We start from the raw sequence: 15798 nt of genomic DNA on the forward strand, positions 1-15798 counted from the left end.
CAAATCTATCCATGAAAGTAAGCGTTAATAAAAATTATTGTTCTTGGCCGCTTCAGATTATATTTTGTAGATACGTATTTTTAACTACGCAAATTGTACTGACACCGGCACTGTCCCTATTGAAGCTATTTATAGCTCAAATAAGAATTTCGAATTGTCGTCCATTGTTCGATGTCAATACATCAATGACAAGTGAGGATGATAGTAATCGTTGATGCCGCGCTACACTATAATAAAAATTATAATCAAGTAGACTAGTATGTACATTACTACAGTGAACATGTACATGATCATGCCATAATCAATCAAATGTCGTAATAGCAAATACTAATATATAAATTTTGTGATGAATTTGACTGGATCAGTGGTAACATGTGATATTAATATTCCATCAATTTCTTTCCTGATTGGTCTATCCATGTCTACAAAATGAAAATAATGCAATTAAAACGGAGCACAGAACAATTCTTAATTTCAGACTAGAGCTGTTGAAATCTAGACTTTCCCAATCATTATAGACTTGAGTTGGTCTCATTTTTTACATTATTCTCTTGGGTCTACGTCACAGCTCATACCACACAATAACAAGACCAGTAAGTCCCCCGCCGGAGCGTCTGAATTTTGGTTATATCATCTAACATGGCCAACTCTGCTCTTAAGTAAACAAGAACCTAATTAGCGAGTGGTCCTTTATGATCATGCTGGGTTTTTGTACTTTGCTTGAACAATAATGTAACTTAACTTCTTTAACTGAGTCGTTTATTTATAGATAATTTCGTACACAGATATTTCATCTAACATGGTAATTATAATCATAACTATTTTTCAATAATAATGGTATGCACAGTTCTTTATGTTGTTCTGTACACGGATTCCCCAGTGGCTATATTGCATCATATAGAATACTCATGGATGTGTATGCCACTGTACCAAATTAATTATGATCATATTCTTTATTATTATCCCATTCAGACCCAACATTTTAACAATAACACACATAGATCTAGTTCAGAAACACTAGACTGAAATTAATCCAATATGATTCCAAAATTATTAGATATATTTATGATTAATTTCATTGTGTAATAAGAAAACAAATGTCAAATATATGGATTGTCATGCGAATAAAATCCAGAGGCCAAATATCGGAACCAATGACAGACCCTTTCATTAAACATAATTGTTAAGGATACTGGGCAACGGACGTTATTCTCGTGACATATACATTGCAAGAGCATTCATGAAAATGCATGTCCGCCATGTTTGTTCGTCTAGTGGAGGCGGCCATTGTGCAGTCATTGCCTGGGTCAGTGTAGCGCCAGCGCAGCATACCCGGGGAACCAGGCTGCTTCAATTATCCAATTGATTTGATTAGAATATACTTGCGTCAGTGTATTTTATTAACGCCCAAAACCGTAATTTAAACACATATAATAACAGATCATATACACACATGGTGCCTTCACTTACTACTAGCTTTAATAGGCCATCCCGGAATAAAATAGTTCCCCCCAAAGCGAGGAACATCCCTTTTAGTCTGTTTATAAGAAATGTATTCCAAACAATATCCTCATATTGAGAAGATCTGTTAAAGAATTGCCTCAGCAAGTCAATCACAATGACAGAGAGTCGTAATCATTGAAAGGTGATTGTAAAGATGTGTCAAATAGATACTAAGGTAAACTCATAGATTGCTGTAGATTGTCACTAAGATAGTTTGGATGTTGTTGTTTTTTCGTTTTTATTTCTCTAGGATGGGTTGTAGCGAGGGTATCCTTAAACTGGCTATGCAACCAAACTCTCTGACTTATCCCAGAATAAGCTAAGACGCTACATACAAAATTGAAGGGTCTGAAAGACGAGAAACAACGCTTCTGTATGAATTTGTACATGTACCAGGGAATTCCCAGGGTTTTCCCCAGGAATGTGGAAGTGGTCAGTGTTTATGTCATTTCAAGAATACAGTCACGTGAAAAACGTCATGTGACCGACCTCTCGTCAAATGGGAAAGCCGTATATCTTGTAAACTTCACATAAAAAAATAGTTACTGTTATAACCAAATGAAACAACCCATTATCCGATAGAGGTAACTGTGCATAGCGGAGGGATATGTTATCACAATAAATTTGGTAACATGGTTTGGTTTGACTTCTTGGCGCGTGTCTGAATTCCTTTAACATGTTACATATCCTAAAACTGGCTTATCAGCAAATCTCCCTGCACTACGCACGACAAATACTAGAGCAAGACATGCCAGGCATCACGTGCGTCGGGGGACCAGCGCCATCTCATTGGCCATTAACAGTTGTACAAGGCGGGGGGAAAAAAGCATCGTTTTTCTGTCCATTTTACTTGCTTCCAAATTAATACTCGTGCTTAAGGCTACCTGCTTTTCAGCAGGAACCTTTCCGGGGTTACCTTCTTCTCAGTGGGAACTTTTCAGCCGGGGAATCGTAAAATAACATACGTTGGGGCAAACAATTGCCATGTATATGGGCCCCGCGGCGGAAGTCGTTTTGTCAAGCGGTAGCTGACAGTTGGGTCTGCGGCGGTAGTCGCACAATGGTTTTGCTAATGGGGCCAGGCAGTGGGATCTGCTTTGGCCGGCTACCTGGGGCTGGGCAGCGGTAGTCTGACTTAGGCCAGCAGTGGTAGCTGCTTTTGGCAGCGTGGTAGTTGCCAAGCAATGGTAGCGTTTAAATATGCTACTGTGGGGGCCGGACAGCGGTAGCAGTCTCAGGCCAGCAGCGCTAGCTGCGAATCGCCGTTGGCCACGGCAACGGTAGCATTTTGGTATACACAATTAGCAGCTTAGTAGCCCACTAGTACCTGCACACCCTCGGCCATTTAACACAATCTCATCTTCTGTTTTTATTATAGGCACGGGCATCCACGGCTCGGTGGCCCGTGCCTCTCCTTGGCATGTTGCGGGATAATTTAACTGATAGCGACCTGTTTTGCAGGAAGCTGTCTGTGTTCCCTTCTACTCCATTTTGTGCTAGTTTTGAGAGGAGTCCGTCATGCCATACCATGTCGAAGGCTTTCCTGAAGTCCAGAAATACTGTGGCTAGGTATTGTCTGTTTAATTGAGCTTTTTTTATTTCATTTTCCAGTCTTAGAATCCACTGAAGCCACTTTGCCAGTTTCAAGGTGATGCATGAGCCTTTTTGTAACCATGGCTTCAATGGCTTTGCACATGTTTGAGGTGAGTGAGATCGGTCGATAAGAGTTTGGTAGGGCTTCGTCTTTCCCTTGCTTTAGCAGCGGAATAACTGCAGCATGTTTCCATGCTTTTGGGACTTCTCCTTTGGACCATATCGTGTCATACAACAACTCAGTGAGTAAGCCTTTGGTTTGATCAGGTAGGTTGTTCAATATATCGTAGCTGGTTGTGTCAAGACCAGGTGCTGTGCCTTTTCTATGTTGGATTGCATCATCAAACTCTGTCACAGTAAATGGTATATTGTATACCAGAAGCTTGCTTTGCGGCTGTTTTGAGATCTAAGCATAAGCATTTTTTCCTGTTTGAATTCTTTGCTGCAATTTGTGTTGCTGCTGACAGATGAGAAGTGCTCAGCTAGAATGTTGGCCTTTTCTTTGACTTGGGAATTTTTGTGGGTTTACGCTTACCCCTGATTGCGTGTATTTTGCTCCAGACTGTTTTAGCATTTGTTTTCTCATTAAGGGATTTGCAGAAGGTCTGCCATGACTCTTTTTTAGAATGTCTTACTTTTGTCCTGGCTGCTTGGACTTGGGTGAAGGCTGATTTATCCCTTTTTGACCTATTTAGGACTTTCTTTCTCACTCTCCTAGCTTTTGCTATTTCCCTGTTCCACCATGGTACCGGAGTTTTGCTAGTTTTGTGGTCTTTTTTTTTAATTGATTTTTCAGCTGCGGCAATAATTGCTGAGGTGAGATTTTGGCAAAAAGATCAAGATTTTCCGAGGCAATTTCTGAGGACTTGAATGATATACATTCCTTCCTGAATTTAGGCCAATCAGCCTTTGCATAGTCCCATGTGGGCTGAGGATTGGGCTGTTCCTCTTATTGGAAGGATCCTCCATTTTGTATCCCTTGTGATGAGAGAATCATGGTCAAGCATGTCCTGCTTGACTGTTGATTTTGCCATTACAAGGGATAAATATTTCAAAACATCAACTATCAAGGATCTTTTTAATGGTACAAGTTCTCATTTATTTATTGGATTTTTAAAAGAAATTGAATTGTTTGATTAATATGTTTTGTCGTTTTAAAAATTGGTAGATCAAATTTGCAAACTAAGATTGTTAGTGGCTGTTTTAAGTTTAAGTAGATTTAAGTGTTTTGTTGTTTTAAGTGGGGTGTTTAGGTTTATGGAGAGAGAGAGAGGATGTTTGTTTTGTGGATTAAGGTTTTGAACGTGGCTTGGGTGTTTGTGTGGAGTAGTGAGTAGGATGGAAGTATAATTACCGTGAGGTTCTCCTTGGGCTGGAGGGGCGGTCGGGTAGCCTAGTGGTTAAAGCGTTCGCTCGTCACGCCGAAGACCCGGGTTCGATTCCCCACATGGGTACAATGTGTGAAGCCCATTTCTGGTGTCCCCCGCCGTGATATTACTGCAATATTGCTAAAAGCAGCATAAAACCATACTCACTCACTCCTTGGGCTGGCTATCAGGCGAAGCTGTGCTGGCTTGGGAGGCTTGGAAGGCTGGAAAGGTGTTGCAAAGCTGCAACTGGCGTCCGACCAGACAAGCATTTATAGACGGAACAAAAAGCTACAGAAATCCTGATCATGCAGCTGAATGCCGGAGGTCGCCTGACACCTAAGAAGTAAAACATGGGGTGCCTCGGAACGTAGTGATTCCAGAAGATTTTGGGGTAACTGTTTAATTATTTGGTATGAGGTAAGATCAAGTCCTGGGGCTGTTCCTTTTTTCTATTATTTTGTACATGGAGTAGTTCCTCTAGTGTATAGTGTTGGTTAATTTCTAGGTTATCATCTTTGGGTAATTTAAAGAATTTATTTTGTTTTTTTAATTGTTTTTGGAATTCCTCAGGGAAGTTACTATTACTACTAATGGCTGAGAAGTGTTCTGCGAGGTTATTTGCTTTTTGTTTAGGGTTTGTCGAGTTATTTATGTTTGTTGTTTTTTTGGTTCCTTTAATGCCTCGGATTGCGTGTATTTTGCTCCATAGTGTTCTTGCGTCTGTGTGATGGTTTATTTCTTCGTAGTATTTTTTTCAGCATACCCTTACATCCATCACACTATAACTATATCCGCCTTCATGTATCCCTCGTACTCATGCTTACATACATACACATCCCTCTCACCATACATCCCACTATAACTATATCCATCTTCATGTATCCCTCGTACTCATGCTTACATACATACACACCCCTCTCACCATACATCCCACTATAACTATATCCATCTTCATGTATCCCTCGTACTCAATCTTACATACATACACACCCCTCTCACCATACATCCCACTATAACTATATCTGCCCTCATGTATCACTCATACTCATGCTTACATACATACACACCCCTCTCACCATGCATCCCACAATAACTATATCCATCTTCATGTATCCCTCGTACTCATGCTTACATACATACACACCCCTCTCACCATCCATCCTGTCCTGTTTTAATTAGGTATATGCCTAAGGCTTTGAATTTTTCTAATTTATTTTGTGGATTTAGGATTGATTCTAGTGTAAGTGCGGTTTTAAGATTTAGGGTGGTCTGTAGTGTTGTTCGGTGTGTTTGGTAGTGTGTGCAGTTAGTGAGTACGTGTTCTGGTGTTTCTTGTTGTTTGCAATGTGGGCAGTTTCCTGTTGTATGTAGATTAGCTATTTTACGGTGATTATTTAGTTTGGTGTGGCCTGTTTGTAGTTTAGTAATTATTCTGTCGATTTTTTTGGATTGGTGTAGTATTTTTGGTTTAGTTAGGTTTTTTTTAGTACTTTCCTGATTTGACTATTTGAGTTTGGGTATATATTTTGCCATTTTTTGTTGATTTTTTGTTCAGTGACTTTTTATTTCTGATTTTGAGCTGGGTAGGTTTAAGCTTATTTCTGGGAGTTTAAGGGATAATTTTGCTGCTTTATCTGCGTTTTCATTTCCAAAGATTCCTACGTGGGCGGGAATCCAAATGAACTCCATTTGTTTACCTGCCTTGGTTAAGTTGTTTGAGCTTTTGAGTATTTCATTTATTAGTTTGGGGCAGGTTTTAGCGTTTTTATTTTTGAGGGCTTGTGGTCCACTGAGGGAGTTTGTTTTTTAGATTGCTGATTGTGTAGTGCTGAGGCCATGCCCATGAGTTCGGCCATGAATATGGATTGGTTGTTTGGGAGTCGGTAAGATTGGGTGTTTTTGGTTGGTTGTGCGATGTGGACTCCGAAACCTGTGTGTTTGGAGATAGGATCTGGGGATCCGTCTGTGTATATGTGACACCAATTTGGCCAATTTTCGCGTATGTATGCTAGTGTGGTGGTTTTAGCGATGTTAGTATCGGTCTGTTTATTTAGTGTATCGGCTAGTGTTGTGTCTATTTTGGGTATTTTAAGTTTTGGAGTGAAGATATTGGATGATTTATTGTTTTGTTTAAGATTATTCATTTTGTGTTCATTTAGGTAATTGGTTATTCTTTGGGAAATTGGTGTAAGTAGTGTATTTTTTCCGGGCGAGGGCTTGTTTTCTAGGGCTAATACTGTTTTTTATTAAGCTTTCGATTAGAGGGTTTGATTGGGACGCGGCCCAGAAGTTTAGGGTAAGTTGTTCCCTACGTAGTTTAAGTGGCATTTCTCCTGTTAAGGCCTGGAGTGAGGTGGAGGAGGTGCCATGTTGAGTTCGTGTGATTAGCTTTAGGGCCTGATACTGGATTGAGTCTAGATTTTTAATGAGAGAGTTGTTTAGGGTGTCGTAAATGGTACTGCCATAGTCTAGTTTGGATCTAATTAGTGATATATAGAGTGAGAGGAGGGTGTTTTTAGGCCCCCCAGTTGGAGCCGGTTAGGCATCTTAACGTGTTTAGGTCTTTGCTGCATCTGGTTACTAGGTTTTTAATGTGAACATCCCAGGTGAGATGTTCATCGAAGATTAATCCTAAGAATTTGGTTTGGTTTTTTAAATTTGATTGGTTTGTTGTTTAGTTGGAGGTTTTGGGAGGCGGGTTGCATATTTTTGTGTTTAAATCTTATTCCTGTGTTTTTTTCTGAGTTTAGGGAGAAGCCCCATTTGTCAGCCCATTTTTGTATTTTATTTAGAAATTTTTGTAGTAAGTTTTGGGCCATTTTTATGCTTTTAGTGCAGATCCAGAGGGCTCCATCATCCGCGAATTTTGATGTATTTACTTTAGGGGATAGTCCCTCGAATAGATCGTGAATCATGATATTGAAGAGTGTCGGGCTTAGGATGCTGCCCTGGGGAGTGCCTTTTTCTAGGGGACATTGGTCCGATAGCCTTTGGTCTATGCCCACGGTGATTTTGCGGTTTGTTAGGAAACTTTGGATGTAGTTAATTATTTGACCTTTAAGACCTATTTTTGTAGTTTTTGTATTAGCCCGTTATGTCAAACCATGTCGAATGCTTTGGAGAAGTCTAGAAAGATGCCTGTAGTATATTGTTTGTTAAGTTGGCCTGTTTTAAAGTCCTGCTCTAGTCGGGCGAGGTTATCTAAGGTTGAGCGTCCAGGAGTGAAACCGCTTTGGTCTGGATTTATTATGTTGTTTTGTTCTGAGTAGTGTTGTAGCCTGTTTTTTGCCATTGATTCCATTACTTTGCATAAGTTAGAAGTTAGGGAGATTGGTCTGTACGAATTTGCCTGGTCAGCTGGTTTATTGGGTTTTGGGATTGGTATGACCAGGGCTTGTTTTCAAGGTGATGGGACCTGTCCGTTTAGATATATGAGGTTATAGAGTTTTAGAAGAGTTTGGAGTAGTTTGGGTGGTAGTTGTTTAATTATCTGGTATGAAGTAAGGTCTAAGCCTGGGGCTGTGCCCTTTTTCCTATTTTGTAGGACGTGGAGTAGTTCTTCCATTGTGAAATGGAGATCAATTTTAGGGTTATTATCTTTTGGCTCTTTGGTAAATTTGGTCTCTGATTTTAGTTGTTCCTGGAATTTTTGGTTGAAGTTGCTGTTGCTACTGACGTCCGAGAAGTGATTTGCAAGGTTATTAGCTTTTTAAGTTGGGTTTGTTGAATTGTTTATGTTGGGAGTTTTTTTATGACGTTTAATGCCCCTAATGGCGTGGATTTTGCGCCAAACTGTTCTCGCGTCTCTATGATGGTTAATTTCCTCGTCAAAACATTTCCAGTCTCTAGTTTTAGCTGTTTTAACTAAGCTTTGTACTTTGTGATTTAGTTCGTGTGCTATTTTTAGGTGTTTGAAGTCACGTTTGGCATTATTGAATGCGGATTTGCGTTTACGTCTAGTTTGTTCTATCTCCTCGTTCCACCAAGGAACCGAGGGTTTGCCTATGTTGGTTGTTTTGAAAGGAATTGAGTTTTTAGCTGCGTTTATTTTATAGTCAGTTAGGTTTTTACAGTTGATTTCGGGGTCGTTACTTTCTAGGTCAGCTAGGTTAGCCTGGTTGCAAATTTCCTGAAATTTGTCCCAGTCGGCTTTTTTGTAGTGAATATTAGGTTCCTTGTTTTGGGTTGGTGTTGGGATGTTTACGTCTCCTATACATGTAGTTATATTTATTGGGAAGTGGTCACTACCTAGTGGTACTCCGAGTACTTCCAATTGAATACTTCGGGCTAAATCTGGGGTGCATATGGTTATGTTGATAGCCGACATTTTGTGGTGTATTTTGTCGTATCTAGTAGGTTGGTTGTTATTTAGTAGTATTAGGTCATTTTGTTCTATCCATTCTGAGATGAGTTTTCCGTGTTTATATATTTTATCTTCTATACCCCAGGTAGGGTCTCCTAGGAAGATTGTAGATTTATTGCCTATTTGGAGGAGGGTGTTTGACCTGTTTTCCTACCCATTTTTCTAATTAGGGCTCCAAGCCGAAAGGCTGTAGAGCCCTATTGTAATCGTTCGATTTATTATTATTATTTATTATTATTATTATTTATTATTCCGCCGATTTCTGTACCAGGCCTACCAAAATAACCACTATCCTGATTGTGTTCAAATTTTGTATGTGTATGTGGACCGTTGGGTACTAGTGCCCGCCAAAAATCCAAGGCCGTAGGCCCAAAGGCCAAGGGCAGATAACTGAAAAACAAGTATTTTTTGACGATGTATTTTGCCCTGCTGCTCCACAACCGTTTGTCCGTTTACTTTCAAACCTTGCATGTATCTGCTGCTTCACTTCTTTGATATTTTTTGTTCTTTGACTTTGGTCATTGATCACGTGTTTTGGCAGCCATATTGGATTCAAGGTTTTCACAGGGTTTTTTTGGCACCTGTCTTCAAATACTATCTCCTCTGAATCCACTGCATGAAATGCATTCAAACTTTCTGAGAATTGTCTCCATACAGAACACAACAATTTAGCATAGCCATTTTTCGATATCTTTTTCAGTTGCGGCCATATTGGATTTTGATTTTGATAAAAAAATTCACCGAAATTTTACTTTAAAGATCATATCTTGTAAGGTTCTCCACAGAAACTATTGAAAGTTTGCATGAAGTTTTGATACTATATGTACCTCATTTTTTTTCTGGGTTGCATACTGAAAGCACCACCGCTTGGTGGTATTACTTGATTTAAGTAAAAAATATTGAGTACAAATTGACTTGAGTACAAATACTGAAGGAAGCGCCTCATAAATCTACTATAAGCCCCCATTCACTGGCTTTGCCGATACTAAAGCGTTCTCCACTGTCTTGTTCAATATTATGTGTACTACCCTTGACGACCTGAGTTAGAATTGGCCTTTTTCAACCGATGCTTGTCGTAAGAGGCAACTACATGTATGCTTGTCACAGGAGGCGACTAATCGGATCGGGTGGTCAGACTTGCTGACTTGGTTCTTCATTTCTCAATTGCCAATTACTACGGTACCTTATTTTTGACGGCGTTGTTAAAAGCAAACCATTTGCGGATTAGAATATGGGCAACTGTGGCACACGCCAATTTGGTAGCGGCAATGTCCTGCAAACAGTGACTATCATTTGACGGAGTTGGTACAACCAAACCATGTGCGGTTTCGAACATGGTCGAAGTCAAACTTGGGTTAAGAATACACTGGAACACATGTCATGTTTCACAAGCGGTTTATTACATTTATCGGCATTGGTACAACAAAACCATTTGGGGATTCGAACATGGTCGAAGTCAAACATGGGTTAAGAACACACTTGGACACTTGTGGTGATGTCTCACAAACGGTTCATTACATTTGATGGCGTTGGTACAAGCAAACCATATGCGGATTCGAACATGGTCGAAGTCAAACATAGGTTAAGAACACACTGGGACACGTGTGGTGATGTCTCACAAGCGGTTCCTTACATTTGATGGCGTTGGTACAAGCAAACCATTTGAGGATTTGAACATGGTCGAAGTTGGAAATTGGTTAAAACATCCTGGGACACCCAGGCACATGTCAGTTTAGTAGTGGTGATGTCTCACAAGAGGTTCCTTACATTTGATGGCGTTGGTACAGGTAAACCCTTTGAGGATTCGAATATGAACGAGGTCGGAAACAAGTTTAGCACTTTATCTCAGCAATGCTACAGGAACCCGGGGCCCGGACAAACGCAGAACGCTAATCCGTTTGACTGGAGCCCAATTGACAAAGAAGTTACAGCCTGTTAAAGAGTCACCAAGCCGAAAGGCTAAAGAGCCCCAGTGTTATCGTTTGATTTAATATTATTATTATTCCGCCGATTTTTGTATCAGAGCTAGCAAAATAACCACTGGCTCGATTTTGTTCAAATTTTGTATGTGTATGAAGACCGTTGGGTACTAGTGCCCGCCAAACACCCAAGGCCGTAGGCCCGAAGGCCAAGGGCAGATAACTAAAAATCAAGACTTTTTTAAAGATGTATTTCGCCCTTTTGCTCCGCAACCGCTTATCCGATTACTTTGAAAACTTGCATGTATCTGCTGCTTGAGCTGCTTGACATTTTTTGTTCTTTTACTTTGGTCATTGGTCACTTGGTTTGGCAGCCATATTAGATTCAAGGTTTTCACAGTGTATTTTGGGTACCTGTGTTCAAACGCAAACAACTCCGAGTCCACTGCATGAAATGCTTCCAAATTTTCTGAGAATTGTCTCCACACACAACACAGCAAACTCTAATAGCCGTTTTTGGATATCTATTTTAGTTGCGGTTGTATTGGATTTTGATTTTGATAAAAAAAATTACCGACATTTTACTTTAACGATCAAATCTTGTTAGCTTGTTGACAGAAACTATTGCAAGTTTACATGAAGTTAGTGTATCATATGCATCTTATTTTCTGTTCTTGGGTGCATGGAAAAAGTAACAACACTTGGTGGTAATATTTGATTAAAATTTGGGACACCCCTTGAACACGCCAATATCCTGCAAACGGTGACTATCTTTTGACAGAGTTGGTACAAACAAACCCTTTGAGGATTCGAACATGTTTGATGTCGGAAATGGGTTTAAAACAGACTTAGTACACGCCAATTTCGTAGCGGCAATACCCTGCAAGTTGTGCCTACATGTGACGGATTTGGTACAAGGAAACCCTTTAAGGATTCGAACATGGACGTTTGTGCACAGTGTAACTTGGAGCCCGCCATTGCTGCTTTGCAGCTATATTTATTATTATTATTAATCCGCCGATTTTTGTACCAGAGCTAGCAAAGTAACCAGTAGCACGATTGCGTTCAAACTTTGTATGTGTATATAGACCATGGTGTTCTAGATACCACAAAAATCCCAATGCCGTAGGCCCATCGTGAAAGGGCAGATAACTGAAAAACAAATATTTTTTGAAGGTATATTATGCTCTATTGCTCCGCAACCGCAAGTCTGATTACTTTGAAACTTTGCATGTGTCTTCTGCTTGAGGTGCTTGACATTTTATGTTCATCGTCACTAGTCCTTAGTCAAGTGGTTTGGCAGCCATATTGGATTCAAGGTTTTCACAGGGTTTTTTGGGTACCTGTCTTCAAAGCATATCTCCTCTGAATCCACTGCATGAAATGCATTCAAACTTTCTGAGAATTGTCTCCATACAGAACACAACAAATTAGCATAGCCGTTTTCCGATATCTTTTTTAGTTGCGGCAATATTGGATTTTGATTTTGATCATTTTTTTTAACCGAAATGTTACACTTAAGATCATAGCTTGTAAGGTTCTTAACAGAAACTATTGAAAGTTTGCATGAAGCTTTGAGACTATAGGTAGCTCATTTTGTCCTGGTTTGCATACTGAAAGCACCACTGCTTGGTGTGGTATTATTTGATTTAAGTTAAAAAATCAGACTTGAGTACAAATACTGAAGGAAGTGCCTCATAAATCTACCATACACCCCCATTCACTGGCTTTGCAAGCGTTCTCCACAGTCTTGTTCAGTATTATGTGTACTACCCTTGACGACCAGGATTAGAATTGGCATTTTTCAACCGATGCTTGTCTCAACAGGCAACTATGCTTGTCACAGGAGGCGACTAATCGCATCGGGTGGTCAGACTCGCTGGCTTGATTGTTCATTTCTCAATTGCCAATTGCTAGGGTACCTTATTTTTGACGGCGTTGTTTAAAGCAAACCATTTGCTGATTAGAATATGGTCAAGGTCGGAAATTGGTTTAGTACACTCTGAGAAACTGTGGCACACGCCAATTTGGTAGCGGTAATGTCCTGCAAACGGTGACTATCTTTTGACGGAGTTGGTACAAGCAAACTATATGCGGATTCGAACATGGTCAAAGAAACACATGGGTTAAGAACACACTGGGACACATGTGGTGATGGCTCACAAGCGGTTCATACATTTGAAGGCGTTGGTACAACCAAACCATTTGGGGATTCGAACATGGTCGAAGTCAAACATGGGTTAAGAACACACTGGGACACTTGTGGTGATGTCTCACAAGCGGTTTATTACATTTGATGGCGTTGGTACAAGCAAACCATATGGGGATTCGAACATGGTCGAAGTCAAACATGGATTAAGAACACACTGGGACATATGGGGTGATGTCTCACAAGCAGTTCATTACATTTGATGGCGTTGGTACAGGCAAACCATTTGAGGATTCGAACATGGTCGAAGTCATACATTGGTTAAGAACACACTGGGACACATGTGAGGATGTCTGACAAGCGGTTCATTACATTTGACGGCGTTGGTACAGGCAAACCATATCAGGATTCGAACATGGACGAGGTCGGAAACAGGTTTAGCACTTTATCTCAGCAATACGACATAAACCCGGGGCCCGGACGAACGCAGAACGCTTATCCGTTTGACTGGAGCCCAACTGACAAAGAAGTTACAGCCTGTTAAAGAGTCACCAAGCCGAAAGGCTCTAGAGTCCCCTTGTAGCGTTTGATTTAATATTATTATTATTCCGCCGATTTTTGTACCAGAGCTAGAAAAATATCCACAGGCTCGATTTCGTTCAAATTTTGTGTGTGTATCCAAATACTTATGTACCAGATACCACACAAATTACAAGGCCGTAGGCCCAAAGACCAAGGGCAGATAACTGAAAAATAAACAAATTTTAAAGCTATATTTAGCCCTATTGCTTCGCAACCGCTTGTCCAATTACTTTCAAACTTTAGATGTGTTTGCTGCTTTGGATGCTTGACATTTTATGTTCTTTGACTTTGGTCATTGGTCACGTGGTTTGGCAGCCATATTGGATTCAAGGTTTTCACAGTGTCTTTTGGGTACCTGTTTTTAAATGCATACTCTTCTGAATCCCTTGCATGAAATGTTTTCAAACTTTCTGAGAATGGTCTCCTTACATAGCACATCAAACTCTGTAAGCCGATTTTGGATATCTTTTATAGCGACGGACCTATTGGATAATTTTTTCAACCGAAACTTTACTTTGAAGATCATATCTTGTAAGGTTCTCCACAGAAACTATTGAAAGTTTTCATGAAGTTAGTGTGCCATATGCATCTTATTGTTTGTTCTTGGTTGCATGCTAAAAGTAACACCTTTGGTGGTAATATTTGATTAATATTTGGGACACCCCTGGAGCACGCCAATTTCATTGTGGCGATTTCCGATGACTATTTCTTAACGGAATTGGTACAAGCAAACCTTAAATGGATTCGAACACGTCCGAGGTCGGAAATGGGGTAAGAACAGACTTGGACACTCCGGCACACGACAATTTCGTAGCGCCGATACCCTACAAGTGGTGCCTACATTTGACGGATTTGGTACAAGGAAACCTTTGAGGCTTCGAACATGGACGTTTGTGCACAGTATAGCTTGGAGGACGGCATTGCTCCTTTGCAGCTATATTTTTTTGGTTGCTATTTGTTATTTGGATACCGTTTGCTTCTAGGTTCGGTTTGTTTATTTTTAGTTCTTTGTAGTTTAAGTCTTCCCTGACGTATATAATAAGGCCGCCTCCGGCTCTACCTGGGTTTGTTTTGGCTCGGTCAGTTCTTATTGAGTTATAGTTTGGTAGGGTGAATTTACATCTAGTAGAGAATTTAGTTTCCTGTATACAGACTATGTGTGGACCTTTGTCTCGTTTGAATTTAGCTTTTAATTCCTGGCCGTGGGAGGCTAATCCGTTGGCGTTCGGCTGAATTGTTCATGCGTTCATGTATCCCTCGTACTCATGCTTACATACATACACATCCCTCTCAAATTAACTAAGATTGTTAGTGGCTGTATTCTTGAAGCGGGTTAAAGTACTGTAAAATCATTGTCCCCCTGAAAGAGTATGTAAGTTCCACATCATTCAAAGTACATTTGGGTCTACCCCATTTTTAATCGTAGAATATTTGTCAGTTTTAATTGATAGCTACAACTGACTATAATCGCCAGCGGCTGAAGGCATGGTGTAAATCCTGCTGGGGAGCCGTTAAGGAAGCAGAAGTATTGTAAGTCCCCACGGTCCCTAGGATGGTGGCCTAACTGTGGATGCTGGCGATCTCTAGCTCGTTTTTTATCATGTATTGTAATATCGTTTTATCGTTCCATACTAGTTTTAAATATGTCTGTGATACTCTGTTATTTTACCGTCCTTTGCTAACAGGTATTTTAGAAAGTTTACACATATTTCGTATGTATGTTTAAATTGTTGTAGTCACGATATGGCTGAAATACTGCCGATGTGACTGTAAATCTTAACTCACTGACTCACTTATTTGAGATTGGAAATTACATAATTGTGTATAATATGATGAATATGTCTCAGTCGATACCTCATAAAGTCAGACATATGAGCCTCACTTCGGCGCCAATGTAGTACTTCCTGTCAAATAGTACGTAAACATCACTTTATAAGTGTAAAGTACGACATGTAGTTTCATGTCACTGTAACTACATAAATTGTTTGATAGGCATTACTTAGAAGTTGACGGATGACAAGGTAGACACATTTTTTATGGATAACAACTTCTTTAATAGTGTGAAAAGCTACGTTTCGGTATAGATCCTTATACCGTTGTCAAGCAAGGACTACATATAACTACATAACTCTGGACTAGCAAAGTAAGACTACCTGCAGTAAAATGGGGTCGGTGCAGTTGACAAAAGTTATTTGAACAAAGTTAGGCTCATTTGTATGTAAATAACCTCGTCATTGGAGTTGGTTTAAGCATGTTGGAAAACTTTGTTATTTGAGTAAAACAATGGTTGCTTACCGAAGTTACCGTATGTAAGTTACC

Source organism: Haliotis cracherodii, unplaced genomic scaffold (genome assembly GCF_022045235.1).
Source record: "Haliotis cracherodii isolate W230 unplaced genomic scaffold, xgHalCrac1.p SCAF_3, whole genome shotgun sequence".
NCBI classification, from domain to species: Eukaryota; Metazoa; Mollusca; class Gastropoda; order Lepetellida; family Haliotidae; genus Haliotis; species Haliotis cracherodii.